Source organism: Tachypleus tridentatus, chromosome 4 (genome assembly GCF_004210375.1).
Source record: "Tachypleus tridentatus isolate NWPU-2018 chromosome 4, ASM421037v1, whole genome shotgun sequence".
In the NCBI taxonomy this organism is placed as follows: domain Eukaryota; kingdom Metazoa; phylum Arthropoda; class Merostomata; order Xiphosura; family Limulidae; genus Tachypleus; species Tachypleus tridentatus.
In genome coordinates, this window is record NC_134828.1 from 44893648 (window position 1) to 44913316 (window position 19669).

The following is a 19669-nucleotide window of genomic DNA, read 5'->3' on the forward strand; positions in this document are numbered from 1 at the left end:
TTACTCGTGTAGAAATAATAAACTTGTGAATCTACGAACTCATAAGCTGTCGAGAGATGTAAGTGAAGAATTGTTTGCAGTTTACTTCATATAGATAGCTCTTTGCCAGATTTTATTATTCGGACATATTTTGACCATATACGTTTAGAATCTCAAATAATACCGAATAATTCAGCCAATCTGCTAACCTAGATAAAAATTTCATCTAACCATAATTTGAGATACTGTTTACTTGATTTACAGTTTCGATTACAATATGCCATATGTTACAGTATTTGTCTACTGTACTTAGCACAAGTTGTGATAAGTTGCACCTTCATATCATCAGCAAACTGGGAAGAAAAGCTAAAATTTGTATCTATTAATAACGTATTGTTACCATACGTGGTGAATAATATAGCGATAACTACCTCTTCCTGAGGGACTCGTGCTTCTGGAGTAAAGTACTTAACAGTACGTGCCCTCAACATTTATTGCCATGCTTGTGTTCTCTTGAGCGTTTGATAACCAGATATTCAGAAATTTAGACACTTACCCCACACAATATCGAAAGTTTTCTCAATATAAAGAAAGAAGACGACAGCGAATTCTTTGGTATGAAGGCTGTGCACCGAAATTGTCTGCCTATAATTGGTAAAACGATTTTGAAATTCTGGTAATTTAGAGATGTTTTCTAAGAATTTGGAAAGCCAGTTATTCATTATTCTTTCCAAACTTTTGCCTAGTTGAGGAGGTTAGACTCATTCCGATTTATTCGTTTTCCACCCTTTAGGTTCATAACCACTTTGTTTTGAAAATGAAGTTATGTATCCAGGTTTTAAAGGAAGGTTAAACAAAAGTTTTAGCTCATAGTGGACCAATATGTTTGTAAACCATATTGGTTTACAGATTTTAAAACCAATAACAGGTAAAGCACAAATAGCTTTCACTATAGGTTTTTACTTAAACAAAAACAACAAAGCCGTTAAATGCTTTATCAGCCTCAGCGTAATCCTTTTCTTTTTAGGAGAATTGTAAGTGGTTTACGACCTGGAGATATGATTTTATTGTTATTAATAAATAATATAAATTTCTTTGATCGTGATTGGATTTTTAGTCTAATCAACTGTGGGATCTATACAAAGAATGTGTATATTGTTTGTATTTACTCGCCTTCTAGGAATATAAATGCATTGTTGTTTTGACATGACTACTGATTTTATTAAAAATAATATTTCATGTTCGGATGTTGTCGTGTTTAAATGTATTTGTGAGGTTATACTACATGTATTTGCTTTTCTCTGAGTCAACCGCATTTTCAGTGGATGTGGTTTGATTATGAGACCCAGGAGAATCAAGTAATCATTCGACTTCAATCTCCTTCCTTCTCTGTTGTTTAATTTCCTGTGGGGCGTTTACTATTCTACAGTGGTGTTCATTCTGGTAGACAGCAGAAACATACTTTTTTATATCCTACGTCTAAGAGAGTAAAATTCAGCTTTTATTCTGTTTCCTACAGACAATCATTTGTGTAATTTACGGGAGAAGGGGACGACATACACGTTCCACCTATTCTGTAATATATAGTAAATATTCCTTCTTACGTCTTGAAGGATGAGGATATCCTATTATACAACTTAAGTACTTGCCTTTCAATTATATTTATATAAAACTAGTTACTACGGCAAAGGAAGTCTGCACAAGGTTTATTAAAACATTAACGTGTCTGAACCACAAACGGGCAATTGACAGCTGACATCTAAGGAAGAAACAAGAATCATCATTCTGATGAGGTAAAGGTACGGTTTTGAAATACTAATAAAGCTAGATAAATTACGTCTTCGATTTCGTAACTTTCAATGTTACATAATATATAAATGTAATGCTGCTCATGTTGTAATGACTCTTTCGTTAATATAAACTGGCAAATTAAGGTATTTTTCAAAACTGTATATAAAACTCACTCTAAAAGCTATATCATAGTTTCATTTTTTTTAAAAATGTTAGTATTTTTATTTCTGTATCTTTGATACAACAGTGTTATCTGGCAAATGTTTATTATTCTGGTGACTTAAGAACTCGTTTAACTAGCTGTTTTGTGATAGAAAAGTCACTACGTTAACATCCCTTACACTCACTATAGAAATATTTTATTTATTTCTTGCTGTTATTTTGTTTCTGTACAAACAGATTAGGTTTAAATGTCAATGTGCTCTTTGATTTTGTTAACTACGTGTATAGATATTCTCGTTTAATAAACCTATTCAATATAACTAAATATTCTTTTATCCTCGTTATTAAATCTTAAGGAGATTCAACATGGAAACTGTGGTCAATATTTATAAATTACAGATCATGAAAGCAAAAACGTATAGATAAATAGTACCATAACATGCATTAAAAGCTTTTATACCGGGAAACCAAAATAGTGTTAATTGGATCAAGAGTTAGACATCTTAGAAATTAAATGTGTAATTTGATTTAGAGAAGTTACCAACATTGTCAAAAGCAGCAAAGATATTAATTCTAGATATAAAGCATTCTTTTGCAAGCATAGAAAAGCTATGCGATGGTCAACTAAATTGTTTTTGAGGGGTTAAAGTTGTAAATATAATCACAATCATTACTACTACTTTTAGAAATATCAAAAACTATATAATTGTGGTTGTGCTACGTATTTACAATGTGTGCATATTTTTTATAACAAATTGTTTTTTAACATAAATAGCAATATGTTAATTTAAAACAGTCTGTAAAACCATTTCAAATAAATGTATTGCTAGAATTGCATCATTATATTATCATTACTACTATTATTTCAGTCACTTTTACTTGCCTATTTCTAAAGTAAGAATCCCTATTTCTAAAGTGTTTGTTTTTTGGAATTTCGCACAAAGCTACTCGAGGGCTATCTGTGCTAGCCGTCCCTAATTTAGCAGTGTAAGACTAGAGGGAAGGCATCACCACCCACCGCCAACTCTTGGGCTACTCTTTTACCAACGAATAGTGGGATTGACCGTCACATTATACGCCCCCACGGCTGGGAGGGCTAGCATGTTTAGCGCCACGCGGGCGCGAACCCGCGACCCTCAGATTACGAGTCGCACGTCTTACGCGCTTGGCCATGCCAGGCAAGTGATTTAAAAAGAAGTATTAAGGGGCGTCTAGTGGTACACGAGTTCGATATTTTTGCTGTCATGTTTATTGCAAGAGTAGGAGTAGGCAGGTTTGAACAGCACTGCCACAGAGAGAGACATATTGTGCACTCAGGAAGGATATTGATGATAATAAAGAGCTGAACATCAGACTTGTTTTGTACAGAAGCCACATAGTCAGATGGGTCAGCAAAATGTGATCTTTTACGTGCTCTACATCAATCACACAAACACAAAGCTCGTTATAGACCGAACGTTGAAAGTTGCGACTATCTACTGTCAGGAGAGATGGTTCAAAGATATTTTCTGGCTCCAATTTCGCCTTTGTTTCCCAAGGGTGTTATGCTTTTATTGCACATACGAACTCAGAGACAAAAAAACATTTCTCACCAAAAATGCAGGCCCCTCATTTGTATCCACAAAGAAAGATTTGCAGAGAATGCTGACTGTCAACTGCTCGAAGTTGTGGTATCAACTCAAGTTCAGAAGGTAAGATCAGCAGATATTCAGCTTTTCATGTTTAAGCATCAGAACAACAGAAAGCAAAATGTCTCTAAATAAAAAAATATACCTGTGCAAAAATTCAATATGATATCCTGAGTTTAATGGACAACTTTATAGTCAGAGATAATGTAAATTAAATTTCTTTACTCTCGATGCTGCAATACCCAACAGTCACTGATGGAACACAAGATATATCTGACACTGACCAGCAGCCAGTCAGCCTCCACTATGTGGATTAGAATGAGATGACACATAATGAATTTGTAGGTTTCCATAAAATGTCTTCAAGAACAGGAGAAACAATACATGAGGTTGCTCCTGATATCTCATTGTACTGAATCTCTCCCTTCTTGTTCTTCAATGCTGTCATGATATGAAACTTTTGGTGTCAAGATCATAGAGGTGATTAAGTAATAAATATATAACTAGTGCGAGTTGAGTGGGAAAAGAATAGAAAAAGAGAGACTACAGCAGAAGATAGTAAAATCATGGCCAAGGTAAAGTGAAGCATCAAGTTAACTGCCACAAAAGTAATAAGTCTAACAGTTTGTGTACACCTAACGATAAATATATTAGAACAAAATTAACAGTTTTAAAAAAAATAATTATAATTTATTTCGTCAAAGAAATTTGTAAAGGCATTGAACCTGCCTGTGCAGATCTTCACAAAAATTATATGTTTATTGTAGGCAGGCCTAAATACGACAAAGGAGTAGATGATTTTATCAGTGTAAGAATTAGTTACGATACACACTTAAAATTAAGTGTGGTTTATAAGAATAACATTATCCACTTGAAATGACTAGTCTTATCATTGTACTGAGGTTGACTGTCATTACTACACGACACAAAAATTGTTATTGTAACAAGCATTTCTCAAAGATGACAAGATCAACATTAGATTAATTATTTTGAGAAAATTTATACTATACTTTCTTCCTGCCACTATATGTGGTTTTTGACTACTAAAATTACATATAAGAAATAATAGGCACATTAAAATAATTATCTGAACCAAAATGTAATAAACTGGTGTCATTGTTTAAACAAAATTGTCGCAACTTTTCGTTACACTTAAATTTATTTTAGATCCATTACCAATTTTAGATAGAACATTAGTGTAAAAATTTATAACTTAAACACTTGTTAGTAAAAACTGTTTCAATTAAATGAATTTATTAAATCTAATGGATAGCTCATTTATACGGCGTTATAGTAACAGAAAATTTTATAAGTATCAGAATTAATAGCTATATTGCTCTTGTGTATAACTAGTAGACAAGTTTCTTTATTTCATTCTTACTGTATCAGAGGAATTGGCACATGGTTGATTACAAATTAATTTTGTGTTGGAGAATCCTATGTTGTTACGTAACCATAATTTTTAATCTGTGAGTGAAGGCGTTAGTACTAAATGGGCTGGGGAATGGTTCCAGAGTCCAGTGCTATCCTAAGTGCTTTATTAAGCAAGAATATCTAGGGAGAGAAATGGAAACTCCCTTTTTCAGTTCTACAACTTTTGAGAATACCACTATATGAAAATGAATGTCCTTACTTAGCAAGAGCTGCCACAAGCCTCCCATGGTGAAATTGAGGTTGTTAATTAACTAATAAGCTGATTGATCTTGGAACTTTCAATTAATCTTCATATTATGGCTTTTTCACATATTACATGGCTTAATTTTTTTAATAGGACTGTTATATTAACTCAGGTCTGTTATGTCGTAACAACCTATCTAAATGAGAAGCAATAAAATGTTCTCATTATTTCGTATCATTTCTTGCATAAAACATAAATGTAGAAAAACAGAAAACATAAGTGTTATATTTTAGGTATCATATGAAGTTTATAATTTATGTTAGATTTATTTAGAAATTTCTGAAGAAACATTGACTTTAATACTATATTAATGCATTTTTATGGAATCTAAGATATACATTTTTGCATTATAAAGTTTAAAAACTGGTACTAGAGCAGTGGTTTTCAATTTTTGGATCATTACACGAAAGTAGGTTGCCAGGAGAATTCAAAGACTGTCTAAACCTTCCTTTATAGCCTAAATTTTGTAATTTTTTCTTCATTTATGTTATCGATAATTATTTCTTCACATGTTATATTACAATTGAAATATTTGAATGATGGGTTGTTGAACTAGCCCCCAAACCACAATTTGTGTTAGAGCAAAAAAATAGTTAGAAACAACTGTATTAGAATCTATAATATGGTATGTGAGAATTGTAATGTAATGCAGTCAAATACTATAATTTTTATAGGTATATGAAATTATGGTAATTTATCATTTAGACTTCATTAAATAACAGTTTATAATATCAATTATATATGTTGACATTTAGATATAACTAATTTTGTAATAGGTTATGACAGTGTTGTATGGAATATTACTTACAAATGCACAACATGAAATTTTATCAAGCAGACTTGTTGCATGTAGTTATGAGAATTGAACACTGAGCATATCTCTAATAACAAAGTTACATATACTCAGGTTGACAACACTGTTTCATAGTGATATGTTTTATGCTCTGAGACAGATGTGACATTGACAAATATGATTTAACTATATACATATAAATGTAACATCATTTACCTGACACAAACTGAAGAAGTTCTGCTGGCTTCATTTTACAACCTTACTTCAACACTACATAGCCACGTGGAACTTCTTCCATAGAAAATCTACTATTCCAATGACATCAGCATCACTAACAGCAGGATGGCTGCACAACAATGATTCAATTTCTATTGGAGAAACTTAATGAACTTCTGTTTTGATCATTTCTTTTATTCTGTCTGTGGTTTATATGTTTAGTTCCAAATCATAATACCAACAGTCTCCTTTTGTAAATATTCAAAATATGTCAAGAGCACTTGATTGGAAACAACTAAAATGCTTTACTGTTGTTATGAGCGTTACTGTCATAATTTCTAAGAATGTATTAAAGGAATGATTATTATTGTAATAAATCAGTTTTATTTAAAAGATCTTGTGCCATTAAACACCTCTTTTTGTGTAACGAGGAAAACCAATTACAAATATATAATAGAAACAAATAATTATTCGTTAAAAATAATCATCAGAATCAATATTTGAATAAATATTCTGTTTGCTTAAATCAGAGGTTCTCATACGTTTCTGTTAGGCTCACATTTGAAACTATTTTGGGCTGGGATGACTCTTATTCATACAAAAAAGTTACAGCAAATTACTGACATATGCTGAATTATCTATTATTGTAATGTTTTCGTAATGATGTAATAACCTACTCATCCCTACAGTAGCTTTCCAACCCTACTTAAAGAAAAGCAAAACAATTTTAGGATTAATTCTTTTTTTTATCATTCTTAAACTTTGTTTAAGAAAACCACGACCAACTCATGCTTTGCAGAGAGGAAGTTATTACATTTTCCATGCCACAAATGTACTATGCCCAATGCAAATATTAAACTATTATAAGACACTTGAAGAAAAGGTTGAAAAGGAGGGCATTTTCATTCATATAAACGTCTTCAATGTAAAATTCTAATGTATAAACAAAATAATTAGATTATATTCTAGAATCTAAATTACTTTCGGTTTCATAAAGTTTCCAAGAACAGAAACTGCCCCTGCACTAACTGCTTCTAGAACTGCTATTGGGAAATTGATGTTGTCAGTCACATAGACGCAAAACACGTCTCCTGGTTCCATTTCTTGCCGAATGAGCGCGCTTGCAAATCGACGACTCGAGAAAGCAACTTTCTTGTCGGTATGAGAAGAATTATTATCATACGCCATCTATAATGATAAAAAGTAAAACTGAATTCTTTTTAAATAAATGAGTAACACAAATGAGTTTCCGTTCCTCGTATATTCTTTGGTAAATTACTTATATATCTTACCATATCAGCAGCCAAATTTAAGAATTTAACATAAACATTCTTTTTTAATAAATACTTGATACCAATTTATGGGAAAATCAGAAGCATAAGTAGTAGACGTATAATAATGAGAAAAATTATTATAATGAAAAGTATGAAAAAATTAACTAATTTTTAGATGAAGCAAGAACAATATAAAGCAGAGGAGAAGAAGTAATGCAGAGTGATTAAATATCTATCGGAAATACAGTTTTAAGTAAAGAAAGTGTTAACTTCCAAAATGATATCTTTACCTCACTTCACACAGTCGCTAGACTCTCAATTCGATGTTGGCAGGGTCCTGAATAATTGTAAAAATCTAGATGAATTCCCTTCAAAAAAAGTAACTGAAACGTTCTCTGAGTAGAAACACTGCAGTGAGGATTTAATAGATAAGTAGCATGCATAGAAATCAAATTCATTTCGACTGAATAGTTCTATAAGAAAGAAAAGTGTTGGTGTGAAGTTTAAAAATGTTTGATAAATAATTGCGCATTTAGACACGACGAGTCGGCTAGAAATGAGGTATAGTGTAGCTATGACAAATATAAGAGTGTAGCGTTCAGTTTTATGGAATTTCGAGCACGAGGGCTATATGCGCTAACCGTGTCTAATTTAGCAGTGTAAGACTAGAGGGAAGGCAGCTAGTCATCACCATCCACCACCAACTCTTGGGCCACTCTTTTACCAATGAATAGTGGGATTGACTATAACATTATAACTTTCCCACGGCTGATAGGGCGAGCATGTTTGGAGTGACGGGGATTCGAACCCGCGACCCTCAAATTACGAGTGGAACACGTTAACCCACCTGACCATGCTGGGCCATGGCAAAGATAAGAGTGTATAATTTAGTAAATTACCATAATGGAATCAAACGAAACGTTATGTCATACATAACGAGGTAAAAGATGCGATAACTCGTCAAAGGTGATGAATAATCTGAAGAATAAGAAATGGAGTTGAGCAATATGTTGAGGGAGACAAAACTGCCAGATTGTGAAGATATATGGATATGATGGTGTTGGGCATACTTCACATACCTGTACAAAGGACAGTCTTGATGGCTTTCTTGTCCAAACGATACAATATCAAATTCTCAAGACGTAGCAAACATTTTGGATCGGAAATAGTAGAAAAATAATATAAAAGAGAAACAGAGAAGAAGTTAAAAGAAAGGCTTTACGTAAGACGTGGAATGGCTGAACATTCAACTGCAAATGAAATCCAGAGATTTGCTAATAAAGAGAGATGTTCCTCCGTAGATTCATTATCCAAGCTAATCCAATGTGTGCAAACTCATGCTAACAAATTCGTGGCTGTATATGAATCATTATCACTAAACCAGAGTAAAAACTTGAAACTTCCTTATGGTGCTTGACTATTTTGACTAAAAATTCCCGGTTAATATCTGATTCAGATAGTTAAGAGCGAGATATCAGAACATTGCTACAGTCAAGCTCTTGGATGATCAAATACAACATTGTAGAGAAGAATATCTTAATGTTTTTCCACGTCCTGCACTACTTTCTAAATGTTGTGTATTATGACACTTGATGTGTTTTTTATTGTTTCAACACTCATTACATTTTCATTTTATTTTACTGTAAAACAGGCGTCACCAAATGGTTAGGACGCTCATCTCAGGATCGCGAGATTTAGTCCCCGTCACACCAAACATGGTTTCTTTTCAGCCATTGGAACGTTATAATGTGGCAGTCATTTCCACTATTCGTTGGTAAAAAGTAGCCCAATAGTTAATGGTGGGTGTTGATGACTAGCTATCTTTCCTCTAGTCTTACAGTGCGTAATGAAGTAAAGCTAATGCAGATAGCCCTCATGTAGCTTTGCGAGAAATTAAGAAAAAAGAAACATCAACTCCAAAAATTTGTAAAATTAATTTTTTGACACAGCTGAATAACTTGGGCACTGTTATTGAAATGCTTACCTACGAGTACTTCTATAACATTCCAACATGTCTGGTGATCACATCTTTCTAATATTATTATAGAATCATGTAAGAAAACAAATAAAATTGAAGCAATAACTTAATTTAGATGACAGTAATGCCAAAACTTATTCTGTTGTTATGCTTAATCTAAATGTACAAACAATATCTACAACTCATATGTCATAGAGATAATGTGATGGTGTTAATCTATTTCGTCTATACAAAGCACTCAGATTGATATGAATAACCAGGATTGAAGGACACTCTAGATATCACACAACACAATGAAAGGAGTGGAGGTTGATCTAGAGATTCACATCTGTGTGTAATTAAAATAATTGATATTATGAGTCGAAAAACCGAGATGTAGAAAAAATTCACTTAAGATTTTATATGATAGGTGGTGTACCAAATCTATAAATAGTGACAACATTTCCCCAAATCATGCATAACTGAGTTACAACTTGACTACAAAGATGTATCAATCTCTTGATTACGAAAAGGAACCATGAGTCTCTGAACAGAAACACCCATTTATAACCAGAATATTGTGTTTGTCTTAACTGTTTAATAGTTCAAGCCCAACCAGGGGTCTCCCACTGGGGAAGGGATTAGACTACGGACTAATAACGCTAAAATTAGGGATTTGATTCCCCTCCGTGGACAGAGCAGATAGTTTGACGTCGTTTTCCTATAAGAAAACTCACACAACCATGGATAACGTATTTCACAACCACATGTCATAGATAGCAAAATTAATCTGATAAATGAATTATAATTTAGAGTATTGCTAAAATAAATTGAAGCGGCTAAGGATAAGCCGACTGGAATCAGGAAAAAATGCAATGACGTGTTTCACGATGAGTTCAAGTAGACTAACATTTCATTTAATGAGATGAGCAGCACTATAGGGACTGACACACACCCATAAGGGCCCGGCATGGCCAAGTGTGTTAAGGCGTTCGACTCGTAATCCGAGGGTTGCGGGTTCGAAACCCGGTCGCGCCAAACATACTCGCCCTTTCAGCCGTGGGGGTGTTATAATGTTACAGTCAATCTCACTCTTCGTTTATAAAAGAGTAGCCCAAGAGTTGGCGGTGGGTGATGATGACTAGCTGCCTTCTCTCTAGTCTTACACTGTTAAATTAGGGACGGTTAGAGCAGATAGCCCTCGAGTAGCTTTGCGCGAAATTCACAACAAACAAAACAAACAAACACACCCATAACTGAGTTGTTACTTTATATTTGCAACAGTAAATTAGATTATAACTCTACCTTTTTAGCTAGAGTTGGGCAATGTATATTACTATTAACTCAATTCCTGACTTATTAAAGTTCACCAAACTTTTCAATCTTTAAGTTAGCTACACTAATTTATATTTTCTAGAGTTTATGGCTATCTTTTGTTATTTGTTTTCCATTAAATATTGTTTGTTTAAAATGGGTGTATTTGCTTCATTCCCTTGCAAGATGGAGGATTGTTTGCTACTTTGGAGAAGAGTAACAATCTGTTTAAAAAATCCTGGGAGTGACCTTAAGTTTGAAACTATGTTAAAAAAAAGAGATAATGTAGTTTGTTTCTGCAGTACGGACAGTATAGATAGTTCTATCAAGTTTTATCATGCGGAGTTTTTCATTCTGACCATTTTTTGTGTGGCCAGGCATGGCCAAGTGGTAAAGGCTCTAGAATTGTAATCTGAGGGTCACGGGCTGGAATCCTAGTGGCACCAAACAACTCGCCCTTTCAGACGTGAGGTCGTGATAATGTGACAGTCAATCCCACTATTTCTTGCTAAAAGTGTAGCCCAAGATTTGGAGGTAGGTAGTAATAACTAGCTGCCTTCCCTCTCGCTTGACACTGCTAAATTAGGGACGGCCAGCGCAGTGAGCTCTCGTGTAGCTTAGCGCGAAATTCAGAAATAAACAAACAAATCACTCTTTGTGTGTCTAATTGAGAGATACCAGGAAACTAAAATGTAAAAACATAAACACAACTTCAGTGGCACTATCTAATACTGAAACCGAAGTAAACATTGATAAAGCTGACGCACTGTTCCAGGCCATTTGAAAAGCCTTTAAATTATATGAACCCTGTCTTGTCATTAAACATATAAATTATAGTATTCCTTTACTTAATCCCTCACTGATTGCTAATGGCGTTGACATTTACTTTAATTTTGTAACACAAGTTTTATTCAAGGGTTACAATTAATACTATCCGTCGTAATGATAATAACATACATTTAAAAGTAGCTTCAACCTTATGAACCAAACACTGACCAAAATCCGTTTGTCTCCATTTTCTTCTGAGTAATGATATATCAATTCTGGAAAAGTCACATCCGGAATTTTAATAGCAGGACGTGGAGAATGAAGAAAATTTTCATCCAATATGTCATATTCACTTTCTTTTACTTTGTGTGCCATGGTGGTTCGTAAATTGACGTAAAGGCTTCTAATATAATACTCACTGTGAAACTTATATTTTTGCTGGTTCTCTGGAAGCAAGAGGTATGGACATGTGTTAAATAAATAATACATGAAAACATCAATTTCTGATATAAATATTCAGCATAAAGCAGCTATTCACTTGAGTCTTAAAAATGCAAGTAAAACTAATTAATTTGATAAGAAAATATATCTTTATTTCAGAAATGAAACAAAAACTAACCAAGGGCTATAAAACAAACACATAGGGATAATCAATACTTGTATACCTAGAAATTATGAATGATATTGGATAGATTATCTCTGTCTAGCAGGTATTTTACCATAAAGGTGAAGATGTTCAAAACTGCTTTTATCCATTTTACAGCAATGAATGATTTGTTGCAAAATTTAACTCATATTTGAGAGGTATGATTTTCACGCTAACTAGACAAAGTTGATGCTTCTAGTTCTTAATTATGTGGCACGGCATGTCCAGGTGGTTATAGCGTTGAGCTCGTAATTTTATGGTCGCGGGTTCGAATCCTTTTCCCTAATATGTTCACTGTTTTAACTGTTGTGTCTAATCCTAATATTTGTTGTTAAAGGAATACAGATTTTGTACTTTCGCGTAAATTAAAAATAAACAGATTTGGTTATGTTTAAAGAAAGATGAATAAATACACAGTGTTACCTCGTTGTATTTGTTCAGTATCTATCAGAAAATTATATAATCAAGTGCAATTACGAAATAAACGCCAAATGTAACTTATGCTTTTTCTTTCTGAATAACAAACACAAGCATTAACATAAAATCTAGTATAAATACAACTAAAATTAGTCATCTGTCCGGTTTCATTATAACTTTCGGGTCAAGTTGGAGATAGTAAATATTAAATACGTTTGGACGTCCATGATTATTGAAATCAGTGGTGGTTAAAACACTCGACTCGTCAACCGAGGGTCGCGGGTCCGAATCCCCGTCACACCTAACATGTTCGTCGTTCTAAAAAATGTATTTCAAGAGTTGGCGGTGGATGGTAATGACTAGCTGCCTTATTTCTAGTCCTAAATTGCTAAATTAAGGACGGCTAGCGCAGATCGCTCGTGTGTAACTTTGCGCGAAATTCAAAACCAAAAATAAACTAAGCCAGTCTTGACCTTCACCACGCCATCTGTGCCTTCACTTCGTCATTTCTGCTTTCACCACTTCTCAAAGACAAATTTAAATTAATGATAATATCATTATACTATTTTCATAAAGCCCACTTTAATTAAAAATAAGTAACCCACTTTAACTGAAAATGAACTTCACGAGTATGTCGAAGGGAGTTATTATATAGTTGAGATACACTCCAGATGAGAAAGGTTTATTTCCTTTGAAAACGAAACACTTACCACGAATAAAAAACAAAACAAACACAAAATTAGTAGTGAATGTTATTTGTCCAATACCTGATGCTTATTGTCGTGAATTTGAAATAGATATAACGACAACATAATTATCATACAAATGTTATGAAGAAAAAATCACCGGCATTTAATATTTTATCAGAGACTGCAGAACTATATTTACAATTATAGATGATCTACCACGTATAAGTCAACGGGCAAAGAAAATCAAAAATACGTCTTGATATTTACTCTTCTTTGTAGATTTCTCGAAATAGGAATATGTACAGTATCTGTCATGGATTAATATTCAAATATCCAGGTATTTTATTGAACATAACACGTGACCAATGTTTCCATTGGTGTAATATTTTGTTGTGTACCTTTGCGTACCTGAACAGTAGACGACATCTTGAGACTTATGGGGATCATATAGTTAGAAGCGTTAAGAAATAGCTTTAAAAAAAGTTAGGTATGTTCAAGTAATGCTTGATAGATACTTCTTAAAACGGCTCGTTTCATTATTTAAGAATATTAACAATACTTGCCAGTATTATAATCCAGCTTTGTACTTCCCACCTGACATTGATGACGTCGTTTTACGTCGTACGCTAATGTGTCAGTTTGATTTGAAGTTAACATGAATTTTAGAGAAGCGTATCAATGAGATCAAACTACAACTTAGATATACATGGCCATCATGATGGTATAGAGATGTTTTCGAAGACACAGAAACGACACATTTAAAACAATTTGAATACACAAATAAAAGACTAGAAAATGAAATAAATAAATTAAGTTTTAATCAAATGAAAGCTGTGTAAGATTTAGGAACGTGGACTAGTCTTATGTATAATGTTTCTTTTTCAAGAAATACAGTGTTATGTTTGACTGTTGAGAGAAGTTTAAAGTTAGAGAGAGAAATTGGTTATCCTGTTTTGGTATTGTGTATATATTGCGCCTCCAGTTTTTGTACATGTGCCAATGTGTTCACTATCTTTGCGAGTGTATAAGTAAACGATGTTTGTAGCGAGAATATTTTACCTTTGAAATTCGGTTTCATTATAACTTTCAGCTCTAGTTGGAGATAGTAAATATTACATACCTTTTGACCATTTTATGATTTTGAAGCTTTATCTCCCGAAATAAGGTAAGCAGGTGTCTCAGGAAAGTGTGGGTACAGTGGGTATCTTAGATAGACTGAGAAATAAATTAATTAAGAAAAAGAAAGTAATTTTATTCAAGAAATGCATAGAATAACTATGAAGAGTGATGGACATACAGTTTAGTTTAGTTAAAAAGTGTATTCTGTAATGATAGAATATAAACCTATGTATGTTTGATACTTTACATACATGTTTTTTTAAGATGTATGAAAGTGGTTTGTAATAGTCCACATGAAAGTTGAACAAACACTTTAGTGTTCAGATATTTTGTATAGTTCCTGAAGTAAAGAAACTTTGATTATGTTAGATTTATGTTAATCAGCTTGAACAAGTATATATGGCAGGTATTATTACATTGAAGTGTATGTCGGTATATCATGAACTAATGAGTTTTATTAAATAGCATATCAGTTTATCTTGAAGTTCGGTTCACAAATACGTCAGTATGATTGTTAAATACGTGATTTACCTACATATTTTAACACTTACGTCGGTTAATGAAGAAACATAAGTTTCCTATATTAGATAGAAGTGTGTTAGAAACTAATAGTTATAGTGTGTAGGCTAAGCATAAAATATTAAATTGACATTTCTTTATAAACTAATGATTTTTTGTACTTAGTATCACGGTGTGTTCTGAAGTTTTTTATTAACAAATGTTTGAATATATACTAAATATATTAGTTGGTAGCTTTTAATGACAGAATTACAGCTGCAAAGTTGTATTTATTTTATTTACATGATATGAGTTAAAATGAATATTGTGTAGGGAATGGTAAATTTTTGTAATTCTAAATATCATTAAATTAATTACTTAAAATTAATATGTGATAATCCTCTAAAAATGTAACAGTCTATTTTTTCTAATCATTGATGACGTTATCAAGACAATATTATCATCGTGCATGCACTCATAGCATAAATGACCATGTGATTACACTGTGCAACTAAATTTTTACTTTTTTTTCTTCCTGTGCAGAGTGTGTTATTTCCCAATTGCTTATGTCTAACGTAAATGCAAAAGACCTATTTTTTTCTATTCAAACTTTGCTTTTGTGACTTTTCAAATTTACCCATTTTCCAGAACATTCCTGGTAAATTCAGTGCTGAGTAGCTGACAGAGAGAATTTTCTTGAACTCACAAGAATTTCCAAGAAAATTTCTGGAATATTGTAGAACTTATAAGAATTGTCAAGAATGTTGTAGAACTTACGAGAATTTTTAAGAACCTTTATTAATTTGACCTTATGTGAAATTTAGAAATTTCCATAATAATATATATACAGGAACTCACCACTCACCACTTCAGTTTAGTTTTAGCTGCTTAAGTGAACACATAGACATATTTTATTTTATCAAAGATGACATCAAGAATCTGCAAGCATTCTCCAGACGTATTCTGCTATATATGTAGTGAATTTATCAAAACAAGAACGAAAAAGTACTCTGTGACAGTATTTGCTAAAATGTGTGAAGCCTACAAAGCATATTTCGGGGATCAAGAGAAATCCTGGGCATCTCATTTTACCTGTGAGCACTGCAAAAAAATCTAGAAGGTAAGACGGACAATTTTTGTTAGCTTGAATAGTAAGATATTGTGTTATACAAATTTTGGACTTTTTAAAATTTAAATATCTTTTAATTTATCTTTTATTTACAATAGTATAGAAAAAATATCACATATAAAACATTTTGCATGAACCTCTTATACATTTGTTATGGATGAAATAAATTTATTCTCCATAATAACAGTTTTTATTTTGTATTCGGGCCTTCCATCATCCATCGCCCCAGTGCCACACTGCCCTGAGCTCTCTGTACCCACTCCGCCAGAGAGAAAGCAGCCATCCTCAGAAGAGAGAAGCAAATCAGAAAAGGAAGTAGACGTTGAAGATCCAAATTACAATTTCAGAGGTGCAGCCGGTAAGAGAAACCCATACTACTCCAATAAAAGAGACTTCAATGACTTGATCAGGAATCTTGGTCTAACAAGGTCAAATGCCGAGCTTTTGACAGCTAGGATCTAGGAATAGGATTTATTAGATCAAAGTGGGCAAGTCGCAAGTCAGAGGAAGCGTCACTGACATTTTTCAAGCTTCTTCACTCCTTAAGATAGGCTCTGCCTCTGCCACAACGTATCCGGGCTGTGCCAGGCAATTGGAACATGATTGGAGATTGGGACTGATACGTGAAAGTGATTTACATTACATTCGCAAATCTTGAAAAACTACTCACTTCTAAACATTTTTTTCATTTTTGTATAACTTTAGTATAAATACATGTAAATCTTGATTCATGTGTTGTTTTATTCAGACCTTATGCAAATGAAAGTGTGTAAATTTGCCCGTTTTTCATAGAAAAGAGATTAATTTCTAAATTTCATTATCCAGGTTAAAAAAGCAAAGTTTGAAGGGAATAATGACCATTTTCGGTACTTTTACGACAAAAGCAAATAAGAAATAAGACATACTATCCAGGAACAAAATTTCTGTGACATAGTGTTATCTTTGACACAAGTTCAAGATTGTATGAAATATTTAGAATACATATTTAGTGTTTTGTATGATTTGCGTAATGAACTTATATAGATAGCGGCAGTGTTTCATCATTAATAATTGCATTTTAGAAATGTGCACTTTAATTAAATTGAAAAAATGTTATCAACTAATATGTGTCACTATGCATTTACAGTGAACCATATATCTCAAATATATTGTAAATACATGTATAGAAAAAGAGTATTATAGCTGACTTTTATTCTAATAAAAGCTTTTATGTAAACATTAAATATATTATAATTATATAACTGAATTTAATAGAAATTTTCCACACATACAACCTCACGTTTAAGTATAAGTTTGATTTTATTTTACGTGGACTAAAACACTCTACATTATTATATGGTTTTATATAATAACCTATGATGAGTAATAAATTAATCCTTTAAACGTTAAGCAGGATTTTCTGTATTATAGTTGCAGTCTAACTGAATTGATTTAACGATATGCAAAAGAGAATATTAGTATTATAAAAGTGTTATAGTAACTATATTTAATATGTGTGTACATATGGCAAACACTAAACAATAATTTAACATTTTTAATCACTTGGTCCTTGGACTAGATATCTAGTTATTGCAAAACCGACTAGGTCATTCTTATCTTATGGTTTTCTTAAAACTGTATATTTTCTTAATCAAAACAATCAGTGGTTTGGATATCAATGACATTTTTTAGAGAACTATGACAAATATGAGTTTTATATATGTAATCACAGAATAATGTTTTGTAATTTATATATCAAGCGAAATGATAAAAAAAGAATACGGATGATGTTCCTTTGGGTATTAGAAAAATAATTATGTTTAAATGTACATAATGTTTTGACAGGGACATGTAATATATTTTTAATGTGATTAATAAGCAAAGATTATCGCCTTACGCTGTATGTGTGACCACCTGACACTTTCCAAAAATTTTGTCTTCACGTTAGTCCACACTAATGTGTGTAACATTTGCAGTTAAACTTCTCTTTTCGGGTTGAACTTATGTTATTTGCTATTAGTGTTTTTATTTTATACAGTTTTAAAGTTTTGGTATTTTAAGTAATAACTTTGATAATTTGTGAGTTGGTTACATCAATAACTCCAAGCTTTATATCTGGTTATATGTTATCACAAATAATTGTCTGTATCGTAGAAATCTAAAACGAATTCTTTATTTTTCTGAGCTTAGAAATAGCATGCAGTGATTAATATGTGTGTTTTGTGATAAACTCTTTGAAAGTATTTTAAAAATTAGTAATCAGTAAATCATTCATTTAGCACAACTTGGAAATGACAGTTTCCAAATACAGTCTTATATGTAGGCATAAGATTTAGTCATCATAGGAGACTCATGATCTAAGAATGTGGTATGATTTAGAATTCCTCATATAGAAATTGTTCTTTTTCCATTGATGTCTAACATGCCACTAACTGTAGAAATTCTAGGGCAAGAGTTTTCTTGGTTGTTTACTTAGTTTTTCTGCTTAATAAAAGCGTACAAACGATATGAATAGCCCATAGATCAGGGGTGTGCAACAGGCGGCCCGCGGGCCACAACCCGGCCCGCCAAGCCATTTAGTGTGGCCCTAGTTGTTGTAATCTAACCATGTGGCCTGATCTGTAATCCAACGCAAATGGAATATTTTTAAAAGCATCGATCCTACGGGATTCCCAGGCTTCGACTCGACAAACTTCTAAAATTATCTTTGCTAGAGAGGAGCAGGCCGAATTCGATTGGTCGGCCTCCTTAGGGCATGAATAGGTGACGTGCACTAGCACTATTGTCTACGACTCAACGTCATGTCCTGAACCTCGCCTTCGCCCGCTGGCGACAATTTTCCCTAACCTCTGCTGTCCGTCATTCATTATTGGTGAAAATTTTATTACCTTTTACAGTTACTACAAGAGATTGAAGGTAAATTGATTATTATTTAGCATATTGTTGTGACTTTACTGAATTTATTAAAATTTTTGCTTTCAGATGCATCTGATTCTATGTACAGTGTGACCTCGTTATTCGCGGGGGTTACGTTCTTTACCCTCCCGCGAATAGCGAAAACCGCGAATATTGGACGCAGTTTTAAAACGTATATGTATGCGATTATATACTATATGAAATGCTTCCCAAACACTAATGATACTTATACTCATTGATGCAGTAATAATGTAGCAATATTGCATACTGTTATGTATTTCACTAAATTGTACCGTGCGTTACCGAGCTGTGCTTTGCCGTTTGCGTTGTTGGGGAAGCTGAGGCAGTCAGCCAATAGCAGTCCAATCTTGTTTGGTGAAGACGACAATTGATAAAACGGCTTGATTGAGTAAATACAACAGAAATCTCCTCGAAAAGCCCTTTCAGTCTCTGTGACCTACAAAAACGCAGTTCGAGCATAACCCGCGAATATGCGGGGCCGCGAATGGCGAACCGCGAATAGGCGAGGTCACACTGTATTTTGCTATTCTCAATTAATTTAAGTACCGGAAGGCTATGATCGGGATGCCAATTTAGAAACATGTGTTTCTGTCCATAAGAGGTTCCATGTGTAAATAAATTCTATGTTTTTTCTACTTTGCTATTTTCGTGAGAATAATTTTTGTTTTGATTTCAGGGCTAGTAAAATGTCAGCA

At 33.0% G+C, this 19669-nt stretch overlaps 1 long non-coding RNA gene across 1 annotated transcript; it reads left to right on the forward strand.

Moving 5' to 3' along the window:
- The first annotated feature begins 1355 nt into the window (after positions 1 to 1355).
- On the forward strand, positions 1356 to 18979 carry LOC143249024 (uncharacterized). Its single transcript, XR_013027368.1, has 3 exons — positions 1356 to 1772; positions 15855 to 16049; positions 16246 to 18979. It is a non-coding gene; the product is annotated as an uncharacterized LOC143249024 (long non-coding RNA).
- Positions 18980 to 19669: the final 690 nt, after the last annotated feature.